The sequence below is a fragment of the Xenopus laevis genome, chromosome 2S (genome assembly GCF_017654675.1).
Source record: "Xenopus laevis strain J_2021 chromosome 2S, Xenopus_laevis_v10.1, whole genome shotgun sequence".
Lineage (NCBI taxonomy): Eukaryota > Metazoa > Chordata > Amphibia > Anura > Pipidae > Xenopus > Xenopus laevis.
In genome coordinates this window covers 29,441,121-29,457,313 of record NC_054374.1, presented here as the reverse complement: position 1 = coordinate 29,457,313, position 16,193 = coordinate 29,441,121, and the positions used below count along the sequence as shown (strand labels likewise).

At 47.1% G+C, this 16,193-nt stretch overlaps 1 long non-coding RNA gene across 1 annotated transcript; it reads left to right on the top strand.

Moving 5' to 3' along the window:
• The first annotated feature begins 1,058 nt into the window (after nt 1-1,058).
• On the top strand, nt 1,059-5,137 carry LOC121400434. Its single transcript, XR_005965750.1, has 2 exons — nt 1,059-1,518; nt 3,771-5,137. It is a non-coding gene; the product is annotated as an uncharacterized LOC121400434 (long non-coding RNA).
• The last annotated feature ends 11,056 nt before the right edge of the window (nt 5,138-16,193 follow it).

Genomic DNA, 16,193 nt, shown 5'->3' with positions numbered 1-16,193 from the left:
GAGTACAAGCTATTACAGGGAGGTGTGCTGGTGAGAATGCAAGCAGTGAGAGAGAGGGGTGCCGGTGGTAGTACTAGCATTGAGAGGGGGTGCCGGTGGTAGTACTAGTAGTGGGAGAGGGGTGCGGGTGGTAGTACAGCAGTGAGAGAGGGGGGTGCCGGTGGGAGTACAAGCAGTGAGGGAGAGAAGGGTGCTGGTGGGAGTACAAATAGTGAGAGGGGGTGACGGTGGTTTTACTAGCAATGAGAGAGGGGTACTGGTGATAGTACAAGCAGTGAGAGGGGGGTACAGGTGGGAGTACAAGCAGTGAGAGGGGGGTGCAGGTGGTAGTACTAGCAGTAAGAGAGGCATGCCGGTGGGAGTACAAGCAGTGAGAGGGGGGGGTGCCAGTGGGAGTACAAGCAGTGTGAGAGGGGGGTGCTAATGGGGGTACAAGCAGTGAGACAGGGGTGCTGGAGATACTACAATCAACCAACAATTGATGTGCATCTGATCTGGAATTCTTCTGTAATCTGGGTCTTATGTGCCGCAGAACTTCACTATATGGGTATGGCCTGTTATTTTTCTTATAGGCTGCTTGTAAGGAGGCAAAATGTGAACTGTTAAATGGTTAATTTATAATTAGTTTGGCCACTAAGTCCTAAGTGTGAAGTATAAAGTAGTTGGGAGTGAAAAGTGAAAGAGTAACAGGAGATCCGAGGGCCATTCTGGCAGTGAATGGGAAAGGGTCATCAATCTATGTTAGGGAAAGGTGAGGAGAAAGGATTGTGCCACAACTTACCTGTTATGTTGATGAAAAAGTCTCCCATACCTTCTGTCTCCAGGTTACATTTGGTGTAGTTGGCAGGATGGAAGACTCTGGAGCTGTGACTTCAGTGTCAGCGAGGTGATTGAGGCCTTGGTCAGTATACCCAAGTTTGAGGGAAGGAATGTGACAAACTGGGCCAAATGGCTGCGAGAGATAGCTCTCTTATACAAGGTGCCAGCAGAGCATGGAACTCACTTGGCACTGAGCTAATTGGAGGGTGATGCTTGCAAAGCAGTGCTTCAGCTATCAGTGGCAGAATGAAATTCCCTAGATGAGATAGTGGCCCACCTGCAGGGGCTCTACAGAGAAGTTGCAGGCGCCACAGATCTGCACACCAAGTTCTTTATGCAGAGAGTCAGAGAGAGAGTACTGATGCAGTGGCATTTCAGGCACTCTGGAGCAAGCTAACCAAGGTGGACCATCTAAGAGGAGGGGGATTCCCTGGACAGAATTGAGGAGACTCAGGGCCATTCTGATGGGCAGCTGGAGGGATGCTATCCAGTGCAGTCCACCTGCAATCAGATGCTTGCCAGGTTTACAGATTACAAACTGTAAGAGTGTTGAGGGATGTAAGCTAATGGTGTTGTTTCTTCCACAGCAAGCCATTATACTGGAGTGGGCCAGCTGGTCACTCAGAAGCAGATGTCCATGTAGCAATATGGTGAAATATGTTGAGAATTAATGTGTTGTTTATATTGCAAATGTTTAAGGTAAGTAAGTGTAAGCTGGAGGTGATTGGAGTATGCTCAGTGAGTATGGCTGAAAGGTGAAGAATAATGCTGAGCAATGTGAAATGTTTTGTTTATATCTAGTGCAAAGTTATAGTGTTAGGATGTTATAACCCGATATTCTATTGCAGCAGCCATTGTGTCAGGTCTCAAAAGATACTGTTTAAGATTTGGTGAACCCTATTGATGCTTTAGTGATGTGTTATATAAGGATAAGAGAAGAAATCTCTTAAAGGTACTGGCGTGAATGTATGGTGAGAACCTGAGATGGAAGTGATGGTGATTGCAGTCACTAGTACAGGTTTGAATTTCAAAAAAGGGAGGATGAATGTAAGGAAAAATGTGAACTGTTAAATGGCTAATGTACAATTAGTTTGGCCACTAGGTGGCAGTGAGTCCTAAGTTAAACTGTGAAGTATCAAGTTGTTGGGAGTGAAAAGTTAAAAAGCAAAGAGGAACAGGAGATCTGAGGCCCATTCTGGCAGTGATAGAAAAAGGGGCATTAGTCTGTGTCAGGGAAAGGTGAGGAGAAAGGATTGTGCCGCAACTTACCTGTTATGAAGAGGTCACAACGATAAACAAATTGTTTATGAGAAAGTCTCCCATACCTCGTGTCTCCAGGTTTCATGCTGCTAAAGAGAATGATTCACAGCACAATGGGGCTTATTTATAAACACTGGGCAAATTTGCACCTGGGCAGTAACCCATAGCAACCAATTAATGATTAGCTTTTTACAGTCAGCTGTAGGGTGAACACTGAATGCAATCATCTGATTGGCTGCTATGGGTTACTGCCCAGGTGCAAATTTGCTCAGTGTTTATAAATTATCCCAAATATGTTTTATTATTGCTCTGAAGAAGAGCTTTATGCATTGGGTCCCCACAACATTGATGTCTAGGCACCTGCCTAACCCTAGTTCCAGCCTTGAACCCCAACTGTAGGCATCACAGCAATAAGGTCACCCACTGGCCATTACATCATCACCCTTATATGGACATTAAGCATCTGGCAGTTTTGTTTTCCATACTGCCCACCTAGTGCTGCTACACTTTGTGGCTCCTTCCTGTCTCATTGGCATTAAGTGTATGTGTGTGTTACAGCTGTATGATGGGCATGTGTGTGTGTGAGTAGAGTGTGTGAGTTGCAGTCACTGCTATGGGATCAAGCTGTGTGTGTGAGTGTGAATGTGCAGTCAATGCTATGGGATGGATCTGTGTGTGTGTGTGTGTTAGTGTGCAAATGTGCGTCTATGCAGTGGAGTTGGCTAAGTTCTAGTCTGAGGTTTCCTGCGGTGGGAAGCGAGTGAGGGAATGTTTCACATGAAACAGAATTAGAGCAGCTTCAGCCTCTCACTGTCACTGTGTCTGTGGTGCATGGCTCCAGCCTTTGGTGGTCTCCTGCTGCTTGGCATTCTGGATAAGAACCCTATTTTTGTTTAGAGAAATTACTTTTTTGGGGCTTCTCACAGTTGCTAAACCTGAGGTCACTGGGGGCCATTTAATTGTGTAGCCAGTGCATGCAGATGGACATCAGGTCCCCCATTCTGATGATGATCCAAGGCTTGCCTTAATAACAGTGTCCACAAAATGGATCCTGCCTGCGTGCTATAATTATGAATTCCCAGACCCGAAGGAAACAAGATTCAAATAATTTATATAGTGTAATTCAAGTTTATTTTGCTTGACTAACGCAATAAAATAGTGAGTGTGTGCAGGGGTGAGTTTGTACAGGGGGTGAGTGTGTGCAGAGGTGAATTTGTGCAGGGTGAGTGTGTGCAGAGGTGAGTGTGTCCAGGGGGTGAGTGTATGCAGGAGTGTGTGTGTGCAGGGTGAGTGTGTGCAGGGGTGAGTGTGTCCAGGGGGTGAGTGTGTGCAGGGGAGAGTGTGTGCAGGGATGAGTGTGTACAGGGGATTGTGTGTCCAGGGGGTGTGTGCAGGGGAGAGTGTGTGCAGAGGTGAGTGTGTCCAGGGGGTGAGTGTGTGCAGGGGAGTGTGTGTCCAGGAGGTGAGTGTGTCCAGGGGGTGTGCATGTGCAGAGGTGAGTGTGTCCAGGGGGTGAGTGTGTGCAGGGGAGTGTATGTCCAGGGGGTGTGTGTGTGCAGAGGTGAGTGTGTGCAGGGGAGTGTGTGTCCAGGAGGTTAGTGTGTGCAGGGTGATTGTGTCCAGGGGATGAGTGTGTCCAGGCACAGGCAGTACACATTTTCATTAAAAAGTTGATTTTTTTGCCTCCACAGGTGAATCAGGCCCCTCCCAGATTTGCACAACTGCGACTATTTTCCACTTGCTCCTGGGGGCCACGGTGCTGCTGCTGCTCCTGTTGGTTGCACTGCTGTTGATTTTTGGGGGTAGACGTTGGAGCAGGAGATTTGACACCACCAGGATGGATGGTCAGAAGGGCCACAGGGGACTTTGGGCAAATATGGCTGATCCCCATGTAAATGGGGGCGCTGACACTGAGGAGACGGAGCCAATGGGTTTGGACCAGTACGAAGAGACCAAAGCATAAAGCTCACCCACTGTTCCAGTTCTGCCACTAACAGGTTCCCCATACGGCCCAGTGAGCTCAATGCATTTCTGATCACGTTTTATAGAAGTTACTATTTCTTCCTCCTCCTCCTGGAAATGATTTGCCCCACAGAACCCCCCCCCCCCCCCCATTCGTCTTTGCGTCCCACTTAACTTGCTGCAATAGGACCAGGAGGCTGCTGCTGCTGCCTTGGGGTTTTCTGCAATACTGTCCTTAGAAGGAGGGCGGCCATTTTCCCCTCATTAGGTTTTGCTGTGGGCGAGGCAATGAGCGCAGGGACTAAAGAGGAAGTAAAGGTGGCCATACACTGAGAGATATCCAAACAAGCCGATCTCTCCCCGATATGCCCACCTTGAGGTGGGAGATATTGGGCTGATCCGATCGTGGGCCATAGGTCGGTCCGACAGATTTTTAGGGATTTTTAGTCCTGTCCGATCGACATCTGGCCAACTTTCGGCCAGATATCGATCAGGGAAGCCCGTCGGAGGGACCCATACATGGGCCGATAAGCTGCTGACACCCTTTTAGTCTGTCTAACTCTATGCAATCAGACAATCAGGTGGGGGGGGGGGGGCAAGAGGAGGAATTAGAGAAGGAGCAGGTTTTCTGCTTCCCATGTTTCTTGTGACTCCTTGTTATATGCCAAGTACATGGAAATGTCCATGCCCACCACCACAGGTCCCACCCTAGACCCCCCACACTGCAGTGAAAAACCCATTGGTGGCCAGGGCCCCCCGTTACAAGTTAAAAAAAAAGATTGGTGGTCATTGGCCTATAGAGCAGGGCCGTAACTAGGGCAGGCAGTAAAGGCACCCACCTAGGGCACAACAATAGGGGGGTGCTGTGCAGGTACCTGTTCTGTAGTCACTTCCCTCTGCTGCTCAATACTCTCCTCTGCCGTTTCCCCTCTGTCACTGCCCCCATGATGTCACAGTGTGGGGAGGGGAGCAAGGTTGCCGGCCAGGTTGCCTAGGGGCCGGTCGGCTTGGCCCGTCCCAGCTATAGAAGATTAAAATAATACATTGATAGCCAGGGGTTTAATAAAATAAAAAAACACATTGATGTTTAGTGGAACCTCAGGCTCTTGTCCTCGGCAATGGAAGCTTCTTCGGTTTCCTTCTGGCTCCTTTTGTGGTTTAGGGTCTTTTTGCAGCTTCTGGACTTTATGTGACTTTTGCTCCATTTGGGTCTTTGGGTTCAGCTTGCGCGCTGTCAAGGGGGGTGGGTCAGCAAATTTGCATAATACAGCACAGTGGGCCCAACTTTAGGGCCATATGACTGTACCCCCTAATGGCGGCCCTGAATGTGTGTGTCAGACACTGTCATTGCTTTCTCACAGAATATTCAGTAGCTGATCACTGCACATTGGTACAAATTTTAGGCCCAGATTACTTAGGCCCAGATTACTAATCTGTATCTACATCTCCCTGAAGTATACGTGTTCATATTGATTTATCGTATGGATACGGATTCTCCAAGTGCAAAAACTACATCCCACCCATCCCTCTGTATTTGTGCTGTTTTTATTCTACATTCCCCTCTGTATCTAGTTCCCCTAAATCTGGCCCTTAGGTCTGGAATGGTAGTCAAAATAGGCCCTCGCATTCCAAGTACACAGAGGCCAAAAGAGTCCTCCACAGGCCCACTAAATAATGACTATGGGACCTTACAGCAGCCCCTCTGGCATTTGCCAGAACTAACAGATTGCCAGTCTGGTCTGACTGTCCCTCCTTTTCCTCTGAGCAACTCTCTCCTGCCCAGCACAGTTGCCAAAGGCTTTATTATTTAGCCATGTTGGCCGGCGGCTACGGCTAAATGGGACATAGTTGCCAAGATCAACCCCTATAAAAACATTTTCCCTTTTTTCACATCTATTTCTAAATCTAAGAATTGCATTATACTAGAATTACTCCAAGTTCAGTCTGTTTTGCTTCAGGGTTTCTACAAATCTGAGTCGTGACTGTCTGCATACAAATGTCACCTGACCCCAGTGATGGAGATTCGCAGGCGGTTTTGGAAGAATTTACTGATGTAACTGGTTAATCGACCAGGACACTGGCACAGCTGGGGCCAATCTATATAATATAATTTAGTATCAATCATGTGCTTCCACTTCTACATCGCGTGTCATTGACATGTGCACAATAACATATTGGGGTCCCACTGAGACTCTTCGGGGTTAAAGTTAAAAGTCGGTTTTCTTTAAAATATACAAAGCTCTCGGGTCATTTTTATGTTCTTAATATTAATGTGGTTTTGCCCCCCTCCAATATTCACAGTCCATTAAACATTCTGATCTGTTTTATATCAATGATCCCCCACCCAGCTCAAGCCAATGCTCTCCCCCCAATACACTCCCCCAGCATCATATCAGCGACAGCCAGAACCCACAGCATTGCAGCTGCATAGGACTTCTGTACTGTTGGCTCTTGGGGGCACAGTTAGAGGGGTACCTCCCTATATTTCAAAAATGAAAGAGGAAGAAAGATCTCCCACATGAAGAGCACCCACATTTTTGTACCACCCCATTGTATAGCCACACCCCCTAATTACAGCAGTCATTTTATAGCCACAACCCTAATTAACATGTCTGTTTTATAGCCACACCCCTAATCACCATGACCATTTTATGGCCACACCCACTAATAACCATATCAATTTTACTACATTTGGCAGGTTATGAAGGTTTCTGGCAAATTTAGGGCCATGTTTTATGCGTTTTTACAGTTTTACTAATGAAGGAGAAATTGCCCTTTAAAAGGTTGTTCACATTTAAATTAACCATTAGTATGATGCAGAGAGTGACATTCTGAGATCATTTGCAGTTGGGTTTTAATTTTTTTTATTATTTGTGGTTTTTGAGTTATTTAGCTTTTTATTCAGCACAGAACCACCCCTTTAAGTATGTTATAGAATGGCCAATTCTAAGCATCACACTAACAGTTAGTTTAAAGGAGAACAACCCCTTTAAAGGTGACCCACCCCTTCAAGTTTTGAACCTCAGTGCCACCGAGAGAATTGTTTATCTTATTAGTTACAATTGTATCTCAATGCAGGTGCTGAGTATTCGGGTCTCTCTGTCAAAAGTCTTTTAATTAATCAAGTTTCAGAAACTCTTAATAGTTACAATTGTATCTCAGTGCATGGGCTCAGTATTCTGGTCTCTCTGCCAAAAGACTCCTATTTAATTAAGTTTCAGAAACTCTTATTATTTACAATTATATCTCAGTGCAGTTGCTGAGTATTCTGGCCTCTCTGCCAAAAACTTCTTATTTAATTAACTTTCAGAAACTCTTATTAGTTACAATTGTATCTCAGTGCAGGGGCTAAGTATTTTGGTCTTTCTGCGAAAAGCCTCTTAATTAATTAACTTTCAGAAACTTTGTATCCTTTTTTGGCGTCAGTGCAGGAAACCAAAGAGAAACTTGAGACTTGAGACTGCAGTCTGAGCTGTCAAAATCATGACTGTCCCACAGAGAACGGCTATGGCACAGTTGGGAGGAGGTATGCAGAGAGTGACATCAATCTGGAATCAGAAGAGTCACTGCACAGTAGGGTACTGGAATTGGCTGCCTGAGATCTGATTTGCCACAGCCAGGACCGCCATCAGAAATCGCAGGGCTCCATACGACAACAGGGCCCCCTGGGCTGCACCCACCGCAAGCCCCACCTACAGGTCCACCCCATAGGTCCGCCCCCCACCACACAGTAAAAAAACAAAAAAAATATTGGTGGCTAGGGTTCCCACGTGTTAATAAAAAATAAAAAGATATTGGTGGTCAGGGCCCCCCATAAAAAAAACATTTGTGGCCAGGGCCCCCCCATTAAAAAATATTGGTGGCTAGGACCCCACATGAGAAAAAAAAATTGGTGGCCAGGGCCCCCACCCCCACATTATGAGAAAATTGGTGGCCAGGGCCCCTTCAACATCCATGCCTTCCCAAAGTCAGCAGCTCTCAGAAAGACGGGGGGCCGGCTAATCAAATAAGTGTGGCGTGGCCGGGCCCCCCTTACCCGAGGGGCCCCTACAACTCTCCCCCCTGTCCCCCGCTGATGGCTGCCCTGGCCACAGCCATCACTTTTATTATCAACTACCTCCCCTGCCCCTGTGGATTCCACAGCAAAGTGAAGCCCCCCAACAGGTAGGAAAAGGCATTTGGCATGGCACAGAGGTGGCACAGGAGCTGATCCAATTTGAGCTGGGCCAGGAGACTGCAGGCAAAGTTAGAGTGGAGGGTCTCGCTTTTCTTGGGGTCATTTAGATGCAACATAAGGGTCTTGTCAGCAAAGGGCTGAACTTGATGCACCTCAACTACTGTGTTACCAGGGGACTTGCCCCAGATTCCTTCCCCAGCAGGGCACTAATAATAATAATAATCCAATTTTACTGGCACAGAAATCAGGTGGTATAATTGAACCCGCTACTGGTGATGGGCGAATCTGATCCGTTTCGCTGAAAATTCGCAAAACGGTAACAAATTCACCAAATGCATTGAAGTCTATGGGAGACAACATTTTTTGACGTGCAAAATTTTTTTTACCAGTTGGAGTCTATGGGTGCGTTTTTCACTGTGAAACCTGGCAAAAAATTTCACTTATCACTACTCACTATCTTTGTGTTATAAGGACCAGGGGTGCCCAGACTTCACATGATCACATAAGAGTTTAGCACTTTAAATGGGATTTAAACTTAAAAATGCACTGAAACAAACAGAAAACTCCTCTAAAGGGGATCCTCTAAATAGGAAGTTGCCAGAGGGCAGACCTAAGGGAAGTAAGGGGCTGCTGGCATCTACTGGGAGATGATGAGGTGCATGTTGCACCCCCTGATTCATCAGACTTTTGCACATCCTGCCATCTGTGCAATTATACTGTATTCACACAAGGTGGCAGCACAGTACCACAACTTTCCATGTACAGACCCAGTAATGCTTTACAGTGAGATTCAATTTACATTACATGCCCAGTCTGTATCTGCCCAACTGGCACCCACATACTATCCCCCGGCACCCAGTGCCCTACTTTAAATGAGAAAAAGGGGCATTCTCCAGTCTACAGAACCATGAGTGGCATTTGGCTCTCCCTGTGTAAGAAATGAACCCACTACATCAGGAGTGCCCATCCTTTACTAATGCGAGGTCTACTTTTCATGTTGCTCCATTATGATCTACCTCTATAAAAGCATTGCTAGCTTTCTGTTCCATGGAAAATATTACTTAAATATTGATTTATGGTCAAACGTATATTGTTATATTAAATAAACAACAATTTCTTATGTAACCTTAGTGTAATACATATCTTAATAAAAGCATGAAAAAGGAGGGTGATTTAGACAAGCTGTTTGTTGACAGTGTCTTCAGATCTACTGATCACCAACTAAAGGTCTACTGGTAGATCCTGATCTACCTTTTGGGCACCCCTGCACTTCATCCTATCGAGCTTCTCTGGTGTCTGCTGTGTAACGGGCCCTAGAGCCCTACTTTCCAATCAGAATAGAGCTTGGAGGTTTGCCCTTTTCCCCCTGCTCGATACTGATTGGCTGTGGCATAAAAATCCTTGGCGGAGAGGAGGGTTGGGGCAACACCTTATAGGGCCAAAACATGGCAATAAAACTGGACTCAAAGAAACTCAGTCTGTTACTTTAATTTAATTAGTATTCTTTAAATGATCAAGTGCTAATTGCTTATTTGTCTTGTTTCCTCCCACCCCAGTCCTGCAATCTGGAGATATAACAGTTCTATGTAACAAGCCCCACCCTCTTCCTATTCCCTGCTTGTGTCCCAGTGTCACTGTGCTGCTCTCAGCACCAATGCAATCACAAACACAAATTGGGCCCAGGTGGATACTTCCCCTTTAATCTTCATCCAATCAGAAACAACTGCATTGGAACAAAAGGACACCAGTGTAGTTGCACCAATAGGACTCCAGGGGGCAATAGAAGATCCCAAAGAATCCCACCAAGGTGCACACACCATTCTCTTACAGCACTCTCTTACAGACAACACTGTCTCTTAGCACTGCCATAGTTCTCTCCTGGGACCCTCTCAGCACTCTCATTGGACACTCATGTCATGGGACTATAACAGAACTCCCCCTGCACTCTCATGATAAGACTTTGTCTGTGATCCCTTGGGGGGGGGTCTTAACCTCTGTTTTTGCCTGTGATTTCCATACACTGGTGCCCCCCTCCCCAGACCTAGCCCCAGTCTCTATGATGTGCTAATTAGTAGGTGTCTCAGGGCCCCTGCAGGCAACACAGGCCGGTGTCAGCTGCACTCACTAGACATGGGGGGAGGATATGTATGTATGGACATGCTCAGCTGATAAGTCATCGGCATGAGGGTAGGCAAACCATTATCCGCCCAAACCATTATCCACCCCCTCACTCCAATCTGCCATTCCTTCAGTGTCTAGCCCCTTGTACAGTCCTGTATGGCAGCTCCTACACTGGCCCAGAAAGCAATATGTGTTATACCTTAGTGAGTCTGGGCCGGGGGTGGGCAGAGTGTAGAGCTAGGGGGCTGCACACATGACTGTTTGATGCTATAAGAAGGGGGTCTGAGTCACAGGTTCAGAGCACAAGAGTCTGACTAAGGGGTGGGGCCCCTCCTCCCAGGGACCCCGTGACTCATCACACATCAGACAGAGCCCCCCAGATTCAAACCCATCCCACGAGCCCACAGCACAGACAGTGGCAATCTCACGCCTCTTTATTTAGCCTCAACTTGTCAGCAGACTCCCCATTCTTCTCCTCCCCACATGGGCCCCGGGGCCCAGCAAATTGTGTAATCTCACACAGCCAGGGATTGTGGGTAATGTCCCTCCTCACCCCATAATCACGCGGCACCCTAGAGTTTCCCTCACAGCCAGGGATTCTGGGTAATATCCCACCTCACCCCATAATCACACAGCACCCACAGTTTCCCTCACAGCCAGGGATTGTGGGGGTAATGTTCTGGGCCCCTGGCACAGTGGATTTGTACAGGAGTGACAGAGTGTGGTTCTGAGGGGCCACTGTATTTAGTAAAGGAGGTTAACTGGGAGATGGTGGGAAAGGATCTGAGAGGGTTGGAGGCAGCAGAATTAGTCGGGTGGTACCAGATCTTTTCTGTGTAATGAGGGAGCTGTGCCCCCCCCCAGCCCTAAGAGAAGAGCAGCGGCAGGCGTTTGATATTATCTGACAGTGAGATTTCCCAGCCAAGGCTCCTAATAAAGTTACTGAATCTCCTGCTCTCATATCTCTAATGATGAGAGGCAAATCCACTGAGGGAGAGAGGGAATGGGGGGGGGGGGAGACAGACACAAGATGAGAGCAATTCAGCAAGCAGATCAGGATGCAAAAAGAAAAACAGGGGTTCGGAGTGGGGCGACTGACACATCCAGGGGGGAATGAGGGTGGGAGAGGGGTATGGAGCAATCAGAAAATAGGGTGGGGGATGGAGAATATTAGGGAGACAGAAGAGAAAATAGGGCAGGGGAGAAATGAAGTGAAACATGAAAAAAGTGAGGGGTAGACTAGAATATTAAAAGGGATCAGGGAAAATGGTAAGGTTATATAAGCTCCTATGGCTAGGGCCCTCTTGTATCAGTCATTAGTTGTTTTTGTATGTAAATCCATTTGTTCAATACGACGAGGGCTGGAGTTGTCATATCTGCCTCAGTCTGGTAGAAAAGCGCCAGGGGCAAGAGCAAATGGGCTAGAATAAAGGAGTAGTCCGGCTGGTGATTTGTCATACAGTAGCATTAGTATTGGGAAAGCTTTGTACTCTTGGGGTGCAGAGTACAAATGGTGGATGATTAAGAAAGGGCAGAAGAAATAATGTAGGAAAGGGATGAGAGTACTGTCGGCAAGAGGAGAAGCAGGTAGGTATCTGTGTTGGATATTAAACCATTTGGTTATATTGACAGCGCCCCTTGTATTGTCCTCCAGGGGCAACAGGACCCCGTCATTGTGCTAAAAGCCTCCCAAACAGGGGTCAAATGCAAATTGTTTTGCTGGAGCCCCCAGCCTTGTCCAAAGCCTACACTGATACTGAAGCCTGAGAGACTCTCTCGGGTAATCACGGGGTCACATGTGATGGGATCAGAATAATATTCTCCAGACCCCCCACCAAACAAACCCCAGGGCCCTGTTCCTCCCCACTATTTGCTTCCATCTCCTGCATGCGCTGCCTGGAGCCCCCCAGTAACACGCATTGGGACAAAGGTTCAGTTATGTTGAATTTAGCAGAACTGACCCTTATGGGGCCCCACCCAGCACAAGGGTCCTGTACCATATTTCATAACTGACCACTAACTGTATTACATGTTGCTAGGCCCTACAACCTGGTAATGCTTCTTAGATGAAGTTTTCTTCTGGACTATAAAGCTACAATTTCTGGGACAGGAAGTGGGTAGGGCAGTGGTTGAGGTCTTGGCATAATGGGCACCACCAGAGTGGATTGGGGCATGGTTAAGAATGCATAGGTCTTTTTTCATGGGAGCCCCATACACGGTTCCACCCCTTCCCCAGAGACAGCAGTGTCCCTGTAAAACAATATCCCTGTTTAAATGGGAAGGGGGGAAGGGACTATATGATGCCTAACAGGAATTGGGGTATCTACAGAAAAGGACCTGCCCTGTGAGAAGGCATTGGAGGCAGAGGGTTGCTGATCCTCTGTATACTGGGGCCCCAACTGGAGAAATTATCCATAATATGGTAAGAAAGAGGCGAAACAGCTCAGCACATTCAGAGAGAATGGCAGTGACTTCCAAATATCAGCAGCTGGTTCCACTCAAGTCAGCACTACCCCTCACACTGGCAAAAGTGCACCAATACCACTCACAGTAAGTGTACAGCGTGGCACATTGAGGGGACACAGCATTATAGGCCAATGTGAACCTCCCCATTAATGGGATTTCCCTGGGAGCCCAGACTGCCAATCTGTAGATTGTGCCAAATGGGAGAGGGGCAGCTAAGATGCCATAGGCGGGCACTATTTAAAGGGCTGTGGGGGCTGTTTGGACCTCTGGGTACTTGCAATGCCAATTGCAGCCCAAATCTGTTTTCCTGGAAAGCAGGGAAAGCCACCTCACCACCTCATGCTTCTTCAGCACATCCCTGATTTGGGAGGTTTGGTCCTCTCCCTTGGTTCTTACTGTCATCATCTTGTTCAGTGACTTTATTGCCCTATTGCCTCCATTTTGCCCTCCAATATGGTTCCCAATTTAGTACCTTGCCCCTGTATCTCCAAATCACTCTGCTCTTTTTATCTTGTCCTTTTAGCATCATCTTGATCCCCTATATCCAAGTTGGCCTACTCTCTCCATACTTACTGTCTCCATCTTGCCTTACTATTTATGTTTTGCTCTACTATCTATATTTTGCCCTACTGTCTCCATCTTCCCCTACTGTCTCTGTTTTGCCCTACAGTCCCATCTTACCCTACTGTTTTAGTATTGCCCTACTGTCTCCATCTTCCCCTACTGTCTCTGCTTTGCCCTACTGCCCCATCTTACCCTACTGTTTTAGTCTTGCCCTACTGTCTCCATCTTGTCCTACTGTTTCAGCCTTGGCTTCCTGTCTACATCTTACCCTACTGTTTCAGTCTTGACCTACTGTCTCCATCTTGTCCTACTGTTTCAGCCTTGCCCTACTGTCTCCATCTTACCCTACTGATTCAGTCTTGCCCTGCTGTCTCAATCTTGTCCTGCTGTTTCAGTCTTGCCCTACTGTCTCCATCTTGTCCTACTGTCTCTGTCTTGCCCTACCGTCTCCATCTTACCCTACTGTCTCTGTCTTGCCCTACTGTCTCCATCTTACCCTACTGTTTTAGTCTTGCCCTACTGTCTCCATTTTCCCCTACTGTCTCTGTTTTGAACTACTGTCCAATATTACCCTACTGTTTTAGTTTTGCCCTACTGTCTCCATCTTGTTCTACTGTTTCAGTTTCGCCCTACTGTCTCCATCTCACTCTACTGTTTCAGTCTTGCCCTACTGTCTCCATCTTGTCCTGCTGTTTCTGTCTTGCCCTACTGTCTCCATCTTATCCTACTGTCTCCATCTTATCTTACTTTTCAGTCTTGCCTGCTGTCTCCATCTTGTCCAACTCTCTCCATCTTATCCTACTGCCTCTGTCTTGCCCTACTGTCTCCATCTTACCCTACTATCTATGTTTTGCCCTACTCTCTCCATCTTGTCCTACTGTCTCCATCTTGCCCTACTATCTAGGTTTGCCCTACTATCTATGTTTTGCCCTATTGTCTCCATCTTCCCCTACTGTTTTAGTTTTGCCCTACTGTCTCCATCTTCCCCTACTGTCTCTGTTTGCCCTACTGTCCCATCTTACCCTACTGTTTTAGTCTTGCCCTACTGTCTTTATCTTCCCCTACTGTCTCTGTTTTGCGCTACTGTCCCATCTTACCCTACTGTTTTAGTCGTGCCCTACTGTCTCCATCCTGTCCTACTGTTTCAGTCTTGCCTTACTATCTCCATCTTACCCTATTGTTTCAGTCTTGCCCTACTGTCTCCATCTTGTCCTACTGTCTCCATCTTGTCCAACTGTCTCCACCTTGTCCTACTGTCTCTGTCTTGCCCTAATGTCTCATTCTTACCCTACTGTTTCATTCTTGCCCTACTGTCTCCACCTTGTCCTGTTGTCTCCATCTTGTCCTACTGTCTCCATCTTACCATACTGTTTCAGTCTTGCCCCACTGTCTCCATCTTGTCCTACTGCCTCTGTCTTGCCTTACTGTCTCCATCTTACCCCTCCTGTCTTTGTCTTGCTCACTGTCTCCATCTTACCCTACTGTCTCTATCTTACCCTACTGTTTCAGTCTTGCACACTGTCTCCATATTGTCCTACTGCCTCTGTCTTGCCTTACTGTCTCCATCTTACCCTACTGTCTCTGTCTTGCTCACAGTCTCATCTTACCCTACTGTCTCTATCTTACCCTACTGTTTTAGTCTTGCGCACTGTCTCCATCTTGTTATGCTGTTATGCTGTCTCTATCTTGTCCTACTGTCTCCATCTTCCCCTACTGTCTCTGTTTTGCCTTACTTTCCCATCTAACCCTACTGTTTTAGTCTTGCCCTACTGTCTCCATCTTGTCCTGCTGTTTCAGTCTTGCCCTACTGTCTCCATCTTGTCCTACTGTCTCCATCTTGTCCTGCTGTCTCCATCTTGTCCTACTCTCTCTGTCTTGCCCTAATGTCTCCATCCTGTCCTACTGTTTCAGTCTTGCCCCACTGTCTCCATCTTGTCCTGCTGTCTCCATATTGTCCTACTGCCTCTGTCTTGCCTTACTGTGTCCATCTTAACCTACTGTCTCTGTCTTGCTCACTGTCTCCATCTTACCCTACTGTCTCTATCTTACCCTACTGTTTTAGTTTTGCGCACTGTCTCCATCTTGTTATGCTGTCTCTATCTTGTCCAACTGTCTCCATTTTGTCCTACTGTCTCTGTCTTGCCTGCCCTACTGTCTCCATCTTACCCTACTGTCTCTGTTTTGCCCAGCTGTCTCCATCTTACCCTACTGTTTCAGTCTTGCCCTACTGTCTCCATCTTACCATACTGTTTCAGTCTTGCCCCACTGTCTCCATCTTGTCCTGCTGTCTCCATCTTGTCCAACTCTCTCCATCTTGTCCTACTGCCTGTCTTGCCCTTCTGTCTCCATCTTATCCTACTGTCTCCATCTTACCCTACTGTCTCCATATTACCCTACTGTTTCAGTCTTGCCCTACTGTCCCCATCTTGTCCTGCTGCCTCCATCTTGCTCTAATGCCATATTCTTGGCCTTCTGTCTCCATCTTGTTCTACTGTCTCCATCTTGTTCTACTGCCTCCATTCTTGTCCTACTGTGTCCATCTTGTTCTACTATTTCCATCTTATCCTACAGCCTCCATCTTGTCCTACAGTCTATATCTTACCCTACTGTCTCCATTTTACCCAATTGTCTCCATCTTGCCCTACAGTCTCCATCTTGTCCTACTGTCTCCATTTTGCCCTACTGTCTCCATCTTGTCCTACTGTCTCCATCTTGTCCTACTGTCTCCATCTTGCCCTACAGTCTCCAATTTGCCCTACAATCTCCATCTTGCCCTACTGCCTCCATCTTGTCCTACATTCTCCAACGTATCTTACTGTCTCCA